The 16,710-nt window shown below is 40.5% G+C and overlaps 1 pseudogene; it reads right to left on the minus strand.

The window, feature by feature from the left end:
• Positions 1 to 637: 637 nt before the first annotated feature.
• Positions 638 to 1,628, minus strand: LOC122019098 (annotated as a pseudogene).
• Positions 1,629 to 16,710: the final 15,082 nt, after the last annotated feature.

The following is a 16,710-nucleotide window of genomic DNA, read 5'->3' on the forward strand; positions in this document are numbered from 1 at the left end:
TGTGAGTTATAAGTTTCATCATGGAAAACCCAAATAGTGTAAGTAGGATCAAACCCCTTAATAATTAAGTGGTCGTACACTTGGTCAAATTTCATATACTTTTTATTTTTACAATGCTTGCAAGGACATAAGATTACTTTACGTGTTTTTGCATAGTTCCTAGCTTGTGCAATAAATTTTTTAACCCCTTCTTCATACTCGGGTACAAGCCTTGAAGGCAGATGCATCCATTTCTTATCCATCTTGTGAATAAACCTTTTTCATTTATATGAAATAATTATGAGATTTTATCAAAATATATGTATAAGAAAACATCACATAATAAATAAAAAACCTAAATATAAAAAATTGATTCCTACATCATAATATTTTGTAACGATCCAATTAATAATCATTGACCACAATCTAATATAAAACTAATTACATCTGATGTGAAAAATATAAAGAAGATGTTCATTATATAACTTAGATGACCACAATCTAATATAAAACTAATTAATTGCATCTGATGTGAAAAATATAAAGAAGATGTTCACTATATAACTTAGAATTGAGAAGTGGTCACTGATATAAAGAAGATGTTCACTATATAACTTAGAATTGAGAAGTGGTCACTGTTATATATGTATCCCTTTGCCTATAAATATACCACAAGCCATACAACTCCATTTGAAGAGGTTTCATCCACAGTTTTATTGGGAACAACTGAATCAGGGACCTCATGATGAGCATTCTCTCTAGGTGGAGAGTTATTAAGAAACTCTAAAAACTCATCCAGCAGTATTCCATCAAATTCAAGAAAATCATGGTTGGAAGATGTCTCAATGATAGCAGAGGTCATAGCTTGCTCAGTCATAGGATTGAACAAAGTAGTCTGACAATCTAAGGATTCTGGACCAAGAGGAAAAGAATCTTCAGTAGTTGTGTCATCATCATAATCCTCTTCGTTAAAAGGTGCACCATATTGCTCCCCAATTTTAGGACCTGAACCACTTTTCTAGAAGATTTTGCAGACAACATATGCATCCTAAAAGAATCTAGCATCAACCAGTTCCTTGCTTTCTAGTCTGTACTCATACATCATCCAATCAGTTCTAATGCCTTTTGGAAGCTTTCCTACATGAAAAACCAAAGATTTCCTCATCCCAATGGTAGAAGAGTTGTGAACAACATCTTTATCCTTTCCAGTAGCTTTCTAGTAGCCATTTCCAGTTGTGCAATTTTCTCTAGAGCCATTAGGATATTTTCTATCTCTAGCACAGAAGAAGTACCACTCAAGATCTTTGTTATGCAATTGAGATTTGCCTGGGAGATCCCAAGGGGCAAATTTGTACAATTCAATTTCAGTAAGAGCTTCAAAATGGAAAGGCTTTTAAACAACAAACAGGTTATTAAACAACTAATTCTCTTTCAGAACAACAAACAGGTTAAATAATATTGCTCTTTCTAAGACTAATAACAACAAACAAGTTATGAGCATAGAATTGTACCAGATTGTGTTCCTCGACAGCTCCCTTCTTCTCATTTGACTTCCTAGCTGTCAACATTTCCACAATGATTTCCTTCTTTTTCTTCAGTTCGGTGCGGGGCTTCGTCGGCTTTAGGTGGAGCGCCTGGAAGCCCACCATGGCTCTCAGCAACAACAGCATGCCCTCCACCCCTTTCCACTTGGCTCCATCACTCGCAACATGCTCGCCACTATCTCCATTGTGCTCACACAACCCCTAAGCATCAGCTCTGACTCGAACGTGCTCGGCCTCTCCACCAGTCGATCACATTTGCCTAGTGAAACCCTAACAACAAATCACTCGAGGAACGACGCGCTCGCCGCCACCATCTTCTTGGCTTACCTCCATGTGTCGTCGAACACAACGAGGTGGACGGAGGACAAGGGAACCCCCTCGGTGGAGAAGAGGGAGAGATCCCTGACGCCGAGGAAGAGGAAGACAATGAAGGGGTGAGGCCTCTTCCCCTACCTTTAACCCGACCGGCGCTGGCTCCACCATCGTAGCCTTCGTCCTCTACTCATAACGAGAAGGAGGAGGACAACGATAGCGGATGACGAGCGGCCTTTCTTCGACCTCGAGTTCGCTGTCGTTACAGATGACGAGGAAGAGGATGAGTCGGGAGAGAAGAGGGGAGGAGGTGGAGAGGGAATTTAACTTCACTGTGGGCACCGATGGAAGCTACAGTGCGCATCCTCTTCCTCGTAGTCAGTTGGCATTATGGGCAGAGAGGGATTGCGGCAGAGAGGGGTTGCAGAAAAATTCGGCGGAAAGAATTTGAGGAAGAAAGAATTTGGTTTTTTTTGGAAGGCAAAGGGTCTGTGGGCAGAAAGAATTCATAAAATCTTTAACAAATTATTTACAGCGTACAAGTAAGTTGCTATTTATATTTAATTTTAATAAATAATATTTATTTATCATGTGTATTTGTTTACGCCGTCATTTATATAATTATAATAATATTAACAGTGCACTCTGTATGATGTTAATATTAAGTTTTAACAACGCACTTTATATGCTGTAGAAAAGTTTATTGACAGTGTACTTTTTTTTGCACGCCGTTGTTTGTTTAAATATTATACTATTCGCAGCGCACATAATTAGGTGCGACGTAAAAACTATTATTAACGACATGCTCTAATTGCACGCCGTTAATGATGTGCTGCGGAAAGTCATATTTGTTGTAGTGTATGTCTAATCTATGACAAAGGGCATACAAGAGAAAGGAATGAAATGGATGCACCATCGCTATGTCGCGAGTGGACAATGGTGAGATGCAGAAGACTAAAACCCTATAGAGTATATAATCGTGAACTCGAAGGGATACTGACCTAAATATAGTCACAGTGGGTACTCGCTCTCCTCCAAAAAACTATGAGTAAATCGTATCCAGAGTAACATGTGAGTAAGGATCACCAAATGGTAGATCCCTAGAAGGATAATACTAAAAAGGGCACATAGATGATCGTAACTCTAAAAAGTCCTGGATAATGGTAGGAGATAATGTGATATCCTTACTATCTACCCTAGTAGTATAAGTTGTTGGTGCAATCGACCTCCAAGGTTTTAATGTCTTACAAATATGTTTAAGTATGTTAAGTATGGAGCTTGATCAAGGGAAGTCCTAGTTGGAGTCTAGGCAAGGGAAGTCCTAGTTGGAGGCTAGGCAAGGGAAATCTCGGTATATCATGAAAGTCAGGTGGATAGGTCTGGAGGACCTGATCCCTGGGTAGCCGAATACTAAGACAAGGGAAATCTCAGTATATCGTGGAAGCCAGGTGGATAGGTTTGGAAGACCTGATCCCTGGGTAGCCGAATACTGAGTTCTGGTAAGTGAAGCCAGGTGGAGAAAACTCTAGGGGGAGATAACCTTAGGTAACGAGAAGTTTTGGAGGAGTGAACTCCAAACAAGGTTGATCGAATGGTTTTCGGTCGACCGCGCGCGGTCGACCGGACCAGTGGATCTCGGTAAATCTAGGATTACGTTTACCATTATATTCTGTATTACTATTATTGTTGTTGGCTAATATAGTATTGCAGGAAAGGTCTTAATGGATCAGGTGATCAGACACTGAGCAGGCAAAGTCCAAACATGTCTGGAGGACCATGTTTGGTAGGTAAGTTGAGGTAAATAACTGGAGGAGCGACAGTGAGGTCGGGTTCCTGAAGGGAACAACCTAAGGTCGCTGATCCAACTGAAGAAACCGGGAAGGTTACCAAGTTGAGATCAAGACAGTTCTACTATCTTATATTACTCATGCATTATTATATTGTTGTGCTAACATCTATTTTGCAGGTTTAGTGTCTAACACTATTTTACAGGTTCGGCTGGATCAGTCGACCGAACCAGAGAATCGGTCGATCGAACAAGAAGAGATCAAAGCAGTGTTCATATCAGACCAGAACAGAGCGAGTCCGATCAAGCCATGATTGGTCGACCGAACCGTGGTGACTCAACACAAGACAGTTCATCAACATCGATAAGAAGGAAATGGAAAAAGGCCAGATCGGTCGACCGAACCATGGAACGGTCGACTGAACCAATCAACAATAAATGCAACATTAAAAGAAGATCTCGACAATCTGCGACGAACAAAGAAAGAATCTGTTCGGTCGATCGAAAAGCATGATCGGTCGATCGAACCCTTAAAGATCAGTAAATGCAAAAGATCGAGCCAGCGCTAGACTCCAACCAAGAAGGAAGGGAGCGGGTTCGGTCGACCGAACAGAGGGATCGGTCGACTGAACGACATTGACACTTATAAAAAGGAGCTCGAGGACTGAGGCTCTGTAATACTCTCTGATTGACTCAAGTTTTGTTCTGCAAGCAACCCATGCTATAAGTCTTCATTAGCTCAGCAAGCCACACCATTCAGGAGTGCCAACCAAAGCTTAAACTGCACTACTTGTCGGTATCTTTTATTTATAAGCTTACATTGTAATTTACTTAAAGTAAGATAGTAGGTTGTTACTATCTTGTTCATTTGTACGATCTGCTCTTTCCGAGGATTTCAAAAAGAAGGGTTATAGTGATTTGGCCATCGGTGCGATCAAGGATCGCGAACCTTCAAGTAGGAGTCGACCTAGACTTTGAACGAAGTAAACAAACTTGTCTCTTTTTATTTTCCGCTGCATAACTCCGTTTTTAAAAGGATAAAGAAAAAGTTTTTAAAGGACGCACGATTCACCCTCCCCTCTATCGCATCCATTCGATCTATCATAAGTAAGATCATCTACCCTAACTAAATTATTATAAAATTCGGCACATAAACTTATGTTTACTTAACTGGTATAGTAAACAAGGTTCTATAAGTTATAGTGCTTAATGACCTCTACAACTGGAATCCAAGAACGCAAGAAAAACTGTCTATCTAATAACTTAGTCCTAATAGGCATATAGATGATAGACTCAAACCTAATCCTAAGTTCGTTAGTAGGGAACCTAGGGTCAACACTAGCAGTAGAGGGTCCAACATCAGATCTATAACGTTTTCTACATTATATAAAAAAACTATACTAAGCATAGAAAATAAGTGAAATATTTAAAGAAAACTTAGGGGGGAAAAGAAATTTACCGAGGCATCGTAAATAATATTTTTAGAAATGACGACCTCGGTTAACTCGCAACCACGTAATGACCGAAGAAACGAGGAAAATTTTAATTAGCACTCCCTCTCTCGTTGAGGCTCGAAGAAAACCTTTACAAGAGATGAATAAGTACGGTGCAAGAGGAGGGGGGCGCCCTGCCCCCCCCCCTTTTATAGAGAGGTTCGGGCGCCTGGAATCACTCTAGGTGCTTGGAGTATAGTGGGGCGAGGAGCCCGGAAGGGTGCCCCCCTTTTATAGAGAGGTCCGGGCGCCCGGAATCACTCCGGGTCACCGGAGTCCATTACGAGCACCCCAGATTGCTATACCAGGGGCGCTCGCCCCTTGTTTTTGAGCCATTTTTTTTTAAAGAATTTGTTAAAAGAATTGTTAAAGTTTCTAAAATTTTTTTTAAAATAATTTTTAAAATGTTTTTAAAAGAATTTTTAAAGTTTTTTAAAAGAAAATTTAAAATAATTTTTAAAGTTTTTAAAAGAATTTTTAAAATGATTTTTAAAGTTTTTTTAAAAAAAATTAAAAGAATTTTTAACATGATTTTTAAAGTTTTAAAGGAATTTTTAAAATGATTTCTAAAGTTTTTTTTTTAAAAGAATTTTTTAAAGTTTTTAAAGTTTTTAAAGGAATTTTTAAAATTATTTTTAAAGTCTTTTTTAAAAATAATTTTTAAAGTTTTTAAAAGAATATATAAAATGTTTCTTAAAGTTTTTAAATGATTTTTTAAAAAAAATTTAAAAGAATTTTGAAATAATTTTTAAAGTTTTTAAAAGAATATATAAAATGTTTCTTAAAGTTTTTAAATGATTTTTTTAAAAGAATTTTGAAATAATTTTAAAAGTTTTTAAAATAATTTTTAAAGTTTTTAAAAGAATTTTTAAAATGTTTTTTAAAGTTTTTAGAAGAATTTTTAAAAGGATTTTTTAAAAGAATTTTTAAGGTTATTAAAAGAATTTTTAAAATGATTTTAAAGTTTTTAAAAGAATTTTTAACATGATTTTTAATGTTTTTAAAGAAATTTTTAAAATGATATTAAAAGTTTTTAAAAGAATTTTTAAAATAATTTTGAAAGTTTTTTAAAAAAACTTTCAAATTTTTTTTAATGTTTTTAAAATAATTTTTAAAATTTTTTGAAGAATTTTTAAAGTTTTTAAAAGAATTTTTAAAATGATTTGTAAAGTTTTTAAAAGAATTTTTAAAATAATTTTTTAATTTTAAAATAATTTTTAAAGTTCTTTTAAAAGAACTTCGTATCAGTATGCTTCCGCTTATCCTAAGTCCCGACCTGTATCCTTGGTTTGCACATCCCGACCTGTGTGCGCTGATCCATGTACTTTGAGCCGTAAGGCTATAAGTCCTGACCTGTATCCTTGGTTTGCACATCCTGACCTGTGTGCGCTGATCCATGTGTTTTGAGCCGTAAGGCTATAAGTCCTGACCTGTATCCTTGGTTAGCACATTCCGACCTCTGTGCGCTGATCCATGTGTTTTGAGCCGTAAGACAATAAGTCCTGACCTATATCCTTGGTTTGCACATCCCGACCTGTATGCGCTGATCTATGTGTTTTGAGCCGTAAGGTTATAAGTCATGATCTATATCCTTGGTTAGCACATTCCGACCTGTACGCTTCATTCCATGTGTCTTGAGCCGTAAGGTTATAAATCCTGACCTATGATCCTGGCTTCCGATTTCCTACTCGCTATATAGGCCTAGCCTTAGGACACCGCCTGCGCCCGACTCAGACCATTTTGCAACCAGGCCGTTCGAACTCCACGTAGGCCGAGCTTTTAACCTCCACATAGGCCTGACCTCTGACCGCCCTGTGGGTTTGACTTCTGACCGCCACATGGGCTTGACTTCTGACCGCCGCGTGAGCTTGACTTTTGACCATCCCCTGGGCTTGACTTTCGACCACGTCATCTCCCTGACCCCACAATCATACACCGTATCACAAGCCTCCCCCTCAAGTCTAGTCGAAGGAGGCTCTAGTCCGACTGACTAGACCCAAGTCCCTTTGTTACCTAACCTGGTTCTCGCATCTCTCGCTGACCTTTTTCTCACTATCTTCAGAATTCCTCGCCCTCCTAGAAGATAGGCGGGGCTTTACTGTATGCGAGCTGACTCTTCAATTTCCGATCATACCACTTTCTTATAAATGAGATACTGTTTCCAAACGTCGTCTCAGGTTCTGAGGCAACCCCTTCACCTTCTCTTCCCTTATAAAAGGGTCGTGTATACTTCCCCCTTCCTTTCTTCAAGCTACCCTCTTGTTAATAGAATCAATTATCTTCTCATACTCAGGCCTCCATGGAACATGCAATGGAATCTGGCGAACCCTCCTCTTTGCATCCACAGATCGCCCAACTGACTGAATTGCTGGCCCAAAAAGATGAAGCCTTACAAGAGATGACTGAAAGCAGAGATCTTCAAGTTTCTCTTACTCGTGAAATGGAAGGACACTGGCTGGTGGCCAAATCTCGAACTCGAGTCGAGATAGCTCTCAAACTTAAGGCATAATCATACTTTCAAAGCCAGGTTCATTATATTATTTACCATCGAACTTATCACGGAAGATCTAGCTCGTGCTCAGGCTCATCTAGCCAGGAAGGACCAAGCCTCTGGATCTGGATCTCGTAATGCGCAATGACAACGCAACCTGAACAAATGTTCTTTGACTTTTATTATATAATAACCCTTGCATTATCTTTTCTCACGGTTGTATTTTGACCTGAACAAGTCTAATTGACTATACCCAATCTTAGCTCCTTGTTCTTCCACCTTGTTGAACTAAATGCGGCACAGTCCTCTATGCCTTGCCTCTTAGGGTTCCTTACCCACTTAATTGCTCTATTAACCTGGGGAATTAGATCTCCTTAATTACAGTATCATTAACTCTCACTATTCCCCTCCTTTAAAAGATGCCAGATTAGCACTCCTTGATCATAGCCCCCTTCTGCCAATGCTATGAGTTCATCTTCTTCTAACGAGGTTAATCAGTCACATCTCCAATTTCAATTAAATAAGCTTACTCATCAACTTGCTCAAAAAGAAGCAGAGCTGATTGAGATGACTCAAGACAGGGATCTTCAAATAACACTTCGCTGGGATATTGAAGCTTTCTTGTCATCAGCCAAATCCCGAGTCAGGGTTGAAGTAGCCCTGAAATGGAAGGCTTACTCAGACCTGGAACGTCAAAAACATCTCCAAATTTATCTGGAAAATAAACATGCTGATTCGATATCTCTTCTCCAGGAGGAAATTCGTATCAAGGATGACACTATCGCCCAACATCGGAACTTCATTGCCCAACTGGTTGATGTGTGCCCAAAGATGGGGGCATGTTTATGATGTGTGCCAATAGGAGGAGAATGCATGGTTAAGTTAGGCCTTCAGTACCTAAAGGGGGAGTTTGCCCTCTAGAAAATGAGAACAATGAAGGGAACCATAATTCAGATATTGGCATGAAGGGAGTTAAGGCTATGAGATTAGCTTAATTTCCTAACTTAACATGTGGTATTATCAAACATCAAAAAGGGGGAGATTGTTGGTGCAATATCCTTTAGGTCAAGGTTGACCTGGTTGACCAAGCTTGAGTCTTGGTTTGAGTGTTGATGTTTGACAATATATTGGGTTTAGATGATATGGACAATGCAGGTGCAGTTGTTCATTTGGGGAGATTGTTGATACAATTCCTGGTTGGTCAAGGTTGACCAGTTGAGATGTAAAGAAGAGTCAAGTAGGTCAAGGTTGACTGGATACTTGACTGGAAAGTCCTGGTGAGTGAAGCCAGGCAGAAGGAAATCCTAGTGAGTGAAGCTAGGTGAAAGTCCTGGTGAGTGAAGCCAGACAGATGATCCTAGTGAGTGAAGCTAGGTGAAAGTCCTAGTGAGTGAAGCCAGGCAGATGAGAAGACATAGTGAGTGAAGCTAGGCAGGAGGAAAATCCTGGTGAGTGAAGCCAGGTGAAAGACCTAATGAGTGAAGCTAGGCAATTGAGAAAGTCCTGGTGAGTGAAGCCAGGCAAGGGAAATCCAGATTGGTCAAGGTTGACCAGACATCTTGTGAAAGTCCAAGTAGGTCAAAGGGATTGACCGGACACTTGGTGAGGGAGTCCTAGCAGGTCAAGGGAGACCAGATGCTAGGTGTGATGTACCAACAGGTCAAGGTTGACCGGATATTGGTTTGGGGGGTTTGAGACTTGGTTTTGGGCAGAAACCAGCAGCTGGATCGATCAGCCGATCGATTGGCTGGAGCCCAATCGATCGGCCGATCGATTGAGAGTCCTCGCGAGAAGCTTCGTCCCAATCGATCGGTGGATCGATTGGGAGGCAGTTGCGAACGCACAGAAGCCTGCTGGATCGATCAGTTGATCGATCCAGAGGTCCCAATCGATCAGTGGATCGATTGGGAAGCTGCGATTTATCGTGACAAGCCCTGGATCGATCAGCCGATCGATCCAGGCAAATTCCCAGAGCACAGAGGCGCTCTGGATCGATCAGTGAATCGATCCAAAGCCTCCCCGATAGATTGGGAGCAATCCAATCGATCAGGATCCGACTGTTGGCGTCGTTTATAGCTGCAAGCGTTCGATTCCATCAGAGAACTCTCGGCCACTTCATACGATTCATCCCAGCGATCACAGAGCTTCTCTACAGGGTTCTCACCGCCAGTTCTTGAAGCTCTTGGAGGTTCTTCCAAGTCAAGAGGCGGATCTACTGTAAGTAGAAGAAAGCTAGGGTTAAGGTTTTTCTATACTCATTATAAGCTTTTGCTTGTATTTGTGTATCCTTTCCCTTTCTTCTTGTAGTGTGAACTTGTAGGGCTTCTCCGCCTTTGGTAGTTACCATAAAGGAGAGTTTTCATAGTGGATGTGTGTGTGTGTGCGTGGATCCTTGGACTAATCACCACTTGTGAGGTGAATACCAAGTAAAATCCATTTGTTAGCGTTGTTGTAGTTGTTTCTTGTATATTTCCGCTGCACATCTTTAAAGAACCAAGCAATGCCAACCACGAGCACGCGACGAGCTATTCACCCCCCCTCTAGCTACATTTCGGTCCCAACATAAGTATGCGTAAATATGCTTAAGTATGGAAACTGATCAAGGGAAGTCCTAGTTGTAGGCTAGGCAAGGGGAGAAATCTCGATATATCGTGGAAGCCAGGTGGATAGGTCTGGAGGACTTGATCCCTGGGTAGCCGAATACTGAGTCTTGGTGAGTGAAGCCAAGTGGAGAAAATCCTAGGGGTGGTAACCTTAGGTCCTGGTGAGTGAAGCCAGGCTGAAAACCCTAGGGGTGGTAACCTTAAGTCCTGGTGAGTGAAGCCAGGTTGAGAAAATCCTAGGGGGTGGTACCTTAGGTCATGGTGAGTGAAGCCAGGTTGAGAAAATCCTAGGGGGTGATAACCTTAGGTAACGAGAAGTTTTAGAGGAGTGAACTCCAAGTAAGGTTGTTCGGATGCGGTCGACCAGACCAGCGCATCTCGGTAAATCTAGGTTTAGGTTTACCATTGTATTTTGTATTACTATTATTGCTGTTGGCTAATGTAGTATTGCAAGAAAAGTCTTAGTGGATCGGGCAATCAGACACTGCGCTGGCAAAAGTCCAAACAGGTCTAGAGGACCAATGTTTGGCAGGTAAGTTGAGGTATGCAACTGGAGGAGCGACAGTGAGGTCGGGTTCCTAAAGGAAACAACCTTAGGTCGTTGATCCAACTGAAGAAAACGGAAAGGTTTCCAAGTTGAGATCAAGACAGTTCTACTGTCTATATTACTCATGCATTATATTACTGTGCTAACATTTGTTTTGCATGAATATTGTTTAACTCTATTTTGCAGATTTGGCCTGATCGGTCGACCGAACAGGAGGATCGGTCGACCAAACCAGCTTGACTCAGACCAGAGATCAGTTCAGACCAAAGCGAAGCACAGTCTGATCGAAGCTTGATCGGTCGATCGAACCAGGGATCGATCGACTGATCCAATCAGTATTAATAGAACATTAAATGAAGATCTTAGCAGATTTCGACGAACAGGGAAGGAAGCTGTTCGGTCGATCAAAAAAGAGGTTTGGTCGACCGAACCCTTAAAGAACAATAAATGTAGAAGATCGAGCCAGTGTCAGACTCCAGCCAGGAAGGAAGGGAGCGGGTTCGGTCGACCGAACAGAGGGATCGGTCGACCGAACGACAGTGACACTTATAAAAGGGAGCTCGAGATCTGAGGCTTAACAGAATACTACTGATTATCAAAAGGCTCTTCTCTGTACAAGCTGCTCGTACTGCAAGATTCACTACAACTCTTCAAGCTACTTCGAAAGTACCAACCGAGCGTCCATTTCTACATCTTGTCGGTATAATTTTTATAGCTTGCATTGTAATTAATTTAAGCAAGATAGTAGGGTGTTACTATCTTGCTCATTTATACGATTTGCTTCTTTTCGAGAATCTCGGAAAGAAGGGTTATAGTGGATTGCCCATCAGTGCGATCAAGGATCGCGGACCTTCGAGTAGGAGTCAAGCTAGGCTCCGAACGAAGTAAAAGAACTTGTCTCTTTTCTTATTTTCCGTTGCACGATTCTAATTTACAAAGTAAAAGAAAAGTTTTAAAAGAAGCGATATTCATCCCCCCCTCTATCGCTCGCATCCGATCTATCACTTAATACAAACCTTGGTTTAACTAGTTAGGATCCATAAAGGGTAGCTTCGGTTAGCTCCACTTAGCCAAATATACCAGGTCGAAGCCATATCTTCCTAGACATGCACACATTAAGTTTTCCTAACGTACTATCATCCAAAACTTCACCAGTACCATAGGTCAAGTTAAACATGGTCCCTTTCTAATTAGTCCTAATTACCCTGTTGGGTAGGTTAGTTACGGTTACCCTATCGGGTAGATTATTTTTGGAGGTGCCAGCTATTCTGGAGCCTCTCCTGAATTATTGACCTTTATTTTTGAGTTTTAGTTTTTGGTTTATATCTGTTACTTTTATAATTATAATTGACTTGATGATATTCTAAATTTTGAGGGGTTTTAGGTTTTAAATTTGTTGGTTTATGTTTGTATTTTGGTTTTTTGATTTGATTTATTCGACTTTACATAATATATTTTTTCTTTGGGTATGTAATATTGGTTGAGTCCTACTTGTGTGGTTAAGCATGCTTTCGGAACCCAAGCTTTACTTGATTGTTTGTGTTGGGTTATTAACGATTTAAATGTTTTATTTGAACTTGACTTGTAGCCAAGTCCGATTTTGTTGTAAATTGTTTTTTAATTATTTAAAATTAAATCTAAATTCTTAGATCTTGTTGTAAATTTTTATAAGAGATCTTTTTATTTATTAATTTCTATTTTTAGTGATAAATTTTCTTCCTCAAGTGTTAGGTCTTGAGTTGGATTTGGATTTGTGATTTGTTCCTTGAGGTTTTGATTCTCCTCAAGGAGCAATTTGTTTTCATTTTCTATTGTAATTAATTTTCTATTTAGACATGCAATAATTTTAAAGAACTTTCTATCAAATTAAAGTTTACTTCATCGGGACCTTCGGAAACGAGTACGGACTCGTGGCTCGATTCGGGTTTGGACCTGTCTTCCGATTCGTCCTCCGACTCTGCTTCGAGGGCCATCAGCGCGAGGTGGCTCTGGTGCTTCTGATCTTTGGCCTTCGATTCTTCTGAAGAAGAGTCATCCCAGGTTGCTTTGAGAGCTTTCTTCTTGAATGTCTTCGTCTTGTTGCTCTTTAACCTCGAGCACTCGTTCTTATAGTGACCCTTCTTGTTGCATCCGAAGCAGGTCACATTCCTCGGTTCGGTTAGGAGGTTGATCTTTTGCAGGTCCTTCTTGCTAAAGTTCTTCTTCCTCCCGGTGAATATTTTCCTTACTAGGTTCACCAAGTATTCTTCATCTTTAGAGTCCTGATCAGACTCATCTTCAATCTCAGTCTTGCTCTTTGTTCTTTCTTTGGATGAACCTACAAACAAGGCTATGTAGGTGCAGCGGAGGCTGGCAAGAGGGGGGTGAATTGCTGAAAACAAAAATAAAATATACCCTCCTCGGATTTCAACTCAGAAATAGACAGCAATAAAATAATAGCAACTAAATTAAGGAAACAGAAAAAGAAATAGGAGCAGAAGAGACTCAGGAATTTAACCTGGTTATAACCAAGGAGGTTGTTAATCCAGGGCAGTAGAAAAAGCACAGTAAGAAAAATCTCCTTCTCTGAAGGCGGAGAAGCCTTTTATACTTTGGAAGCTCACTAGTTACTTAGGAATTGCTTACAGATTGATTGCTTGAGTTGTTGTTCAATTCCTAGCTCCAGGGGCCTTTTTATAGCTCATGGAAAATCTATCCCGAGGGTCCAAGGAGCCTCCAACAAAGTTCAAGGCACCTCCAGCTCGGTCAGCGGATAAAACTTTATCCGCAACGCAAACGGTCAAAAGTGACCTGTTGAAGGCGCCTTCAACAAGGTTGAAGGTACCTTCAAGTTGGAGGTGCCTCCAAGCCTGCTGGAGGTGCCTCCAAGCTGGCAGCTCAAGTTCCAGCTTGGTTTCTCCAGCTTCCGACTCTCCGTTCTTTTGGGTGATTGCGGCCAACCGGAATAGGGCTCACCCGAACCCAATTCCCGACCTTCTCCTCGAGCAGCCTTCCATCCCGGCTTAACATCCCTCGAACGCTGTGCACGCTCTTCACGCCCACCGGAGTACTCTTCTGCAACTCTCTCGTCCTTCGGACGCACCGAGCCCGTCGGCTCCCTTCCCGTGCTGTCCTTCTCGCTAGCTGCGTTTTCTACTCGACTTCCTGTGTTCCTAAGCTCCTGCACACTCAGACACAGGGATCAATCACAGCAGAACCTAACCAACTTGGTTGATCACATCAAAACTACCACGGGGTCCAACAATCTAACCCTTTTTGATGTGTATCAACTCAAGTTTAAGTTAGGGTAAAAATAGACATAAATAGTAATTTTAAAGAAAAATTACTAAACTAACAAGTTAAGAATAATTTTTGCAATTAGTCAAATTGCAACACATTTTAAGTTTTTTCTAACTCTTTCTAACTCCCCCTAAACTTGTACTTTTCTCTCCCCCTTTGATCACAGCAAAAATGGGGTCTTAAGTAAAATATTTTCAAGTAAGATTAAATCTTTGAAAAAAAATTTCCTAAGTAAAAATGAATTTTTGAAAAAAATTTCAAGTTAAATTGAATTAAAAAAAAATTCTAAGCAAGTAAGATTAAATCTTTGAAAATATTTCTAAAAATAAAAAATAATTTCTAAGTTAGAATTTTCAAGAAAAATTTTTAAGGAATTTTTATTTATTTTAACAAATATTTGATAAACTTTCAAAGCATTATTTAATTCTTGTTTAATGCTTTTTCAGAAAGTTAATTAAACATTTTTTTTCAATATTTTAGCTTCCAGGTCGTGGCGAGGCACTAGACCTTCTTGTTTATTGGAGCAACAACCACTTCTTTAGACAAAGATTCCATAAAGAATTTCAATGTTTAATTTTCTCACTGTAAGCTTTTAATTTTTGAAAAATTAATTAAACACAGATTTTGGAACCGAATAGAGGTTCCTTCCTACAGGATTATTCAAAAATCTAGGGGGTACATAGTTTCTTAGTATTTTCCTAAGTTGACCTTGATGCTTCCTTATATACCAATTTAATTTACCATAAATTCTAATTTTTGACTTTGGAAATTTCTTTAAGCATGCATCATTTTTCAATTTTTTAATTTCTAATTTTAATTTTTCATTTTCTGATTTCAAATTTTCATTTTCTTTTTCTAATTTATCTAATTCTCTAGAAAGAGCTTTAATAAATCTAAACGATTGATTCAAGGTTAGATTGCGTACCTTACTTACCTGATCTGGTGACGCTCCCCCTTCAGTGTTGCTTTCTTCTGACGTTCCTCCCCCTTCGTCGATGCTCATCTCTGAGCTGGACGTTTCTTCTAGCTGATGGCTAGCCATCAGTGCTAGTCCCGAGAATTCTTCGACTTCCGATTCGGAGGATGATGAATCATCCCACGTGGCCTTCATATTCTTGTGCTTGGAGGGTTCTGGTTTCTTGTATTTTGACTTTTCTTTTTCTTTCTCCTTTCTCTTTAGCTATGGGCAGTCATCTTTGATGTGCCCCTCTTCGTTGCAGTTGTAGCAACGAACCATCCTCTTCTTTCGATGATGCCTCTGCGATTTAAATTTGTTAGTACTAAAAAACTTATTGAAGCGTCTTACCAGTAGTGCCGCTTCGGATTCGTCGACTGAGGCTTCGGAGTCAGAACTGTTCATCTTTGCCTTTAAGGCAATGTTCTGACTTGTCTTCTCTGCTCCGTTGGGTTCTGAAACTCGAGACTCATGAAGTTCAAAAGTAGAAAATAATTGTTCTAAAGTACTTACCTCGAGGTCCTTAGAGATGTAATACGCATCTACTAAGGAAGCCCACTCTGGAGTTCTCGGGAAGGCATTGAGGGCGTATCGGATAGAATCCCAGTTGGTTACCTCTTCTCCAAGGTTCGTTAATTGCGTTATCAGCTCCTTGATTCTCACTTGGAGTTGCGCTACCTTCTCACCTTGGTTCATCCGGAGGTTCGTTAACTGGTTCCAGAGGATGTCACGCTTCGCTAGCTTCGCTTCGGAAGTACCTTCGTGAAGCTCCATGAATTTTTCCCAGAGATCTTTCGCTGAGTCGTAGCGGCGGTAGAACGCTGAGTAGGTGGAACTCAGCCATTCCGTTGGCGACGAAATCTGCTTGCTCCTTTTTCGTCCAGGTATTTTCCTCCTTATCTTTCGGAACTGTATAGCCATATTTCATTATTAAAAGAATGTCAAATTCGATTTTAAAAAATACCTCCATTTTGCGCTTCCATGTGGCGAAGTCTCCGTCGAACTTCGGGGGATGGATGTTCGCTCCGGCCATCGTCTTGATTGTAGTGCTTCAGTTGGTGGTTAGTCTTTCTGAGGCGATCAGGCTCTGATACCAATTGTAGGTGCAGCGGAGGCCGGCAAGAGGGGGGTGAATTGCTGAAAACAAAAATAAAATATACCCTCCTCGGATTTCAACTCAGAAATAGACAGCAATAAAATAATAGCAACTAAATTAAGGAAACAGAAAAAGAAACAGGAGCAGAAGAGACTCAGGGATTTAACCTGGTTACAACCAAGGAGGTTGTTAATCCAGGGCAGTAGAAAAAGTGCAGTAAGAAAAATCTCCTTCTCTGAAGGCGGAGAAGCCTTTTACACTTTGGAAGCTCACTAGTTGCTTAGGAATTGCTTACAGATTGATAGCTTGAGTTGTTGTTCAATTCCTAGCTCCAGGGGCCTTTTTATAGCTCTTGGAAAGTCTATCACAAGGGTTCAAGGCACCTCCAACAAAGTTCAAGGCGCCTCCAGCTCGGTCAGCGGATAAAACTTTATCCGCAACGTAAAAGGTCAAAAGTGACCTGTTGAAGGCGCCTTCAACAGGGTTGAAGGCGCCTTCAAGCTGGAGGCGCTTCCAAGCCTGCTGGAGGCGCCTCCAAGCTAGCAGCTCAAGTTCCAGCTTGGTTTCTCCAGCTTCCGACGCTCCGTTCTTTTGGGTGATTGCGGCCAACCGGAATAGGGCTCAC

This window comes from Zingiber officinale, chromosome 9A (assembly GCF_018446385.1).
Source record: "Zingiber officinale cultivar Zhangliang chromosome 9A, Zo_v1.1, whole genome shotgun sequence".
NCBI lineage: Eukaryota > Viridiplantae > Streptophyta > Magnoliopsida > Zingiberales > Zingiberaceae > Zingiber > Zingiber officinale.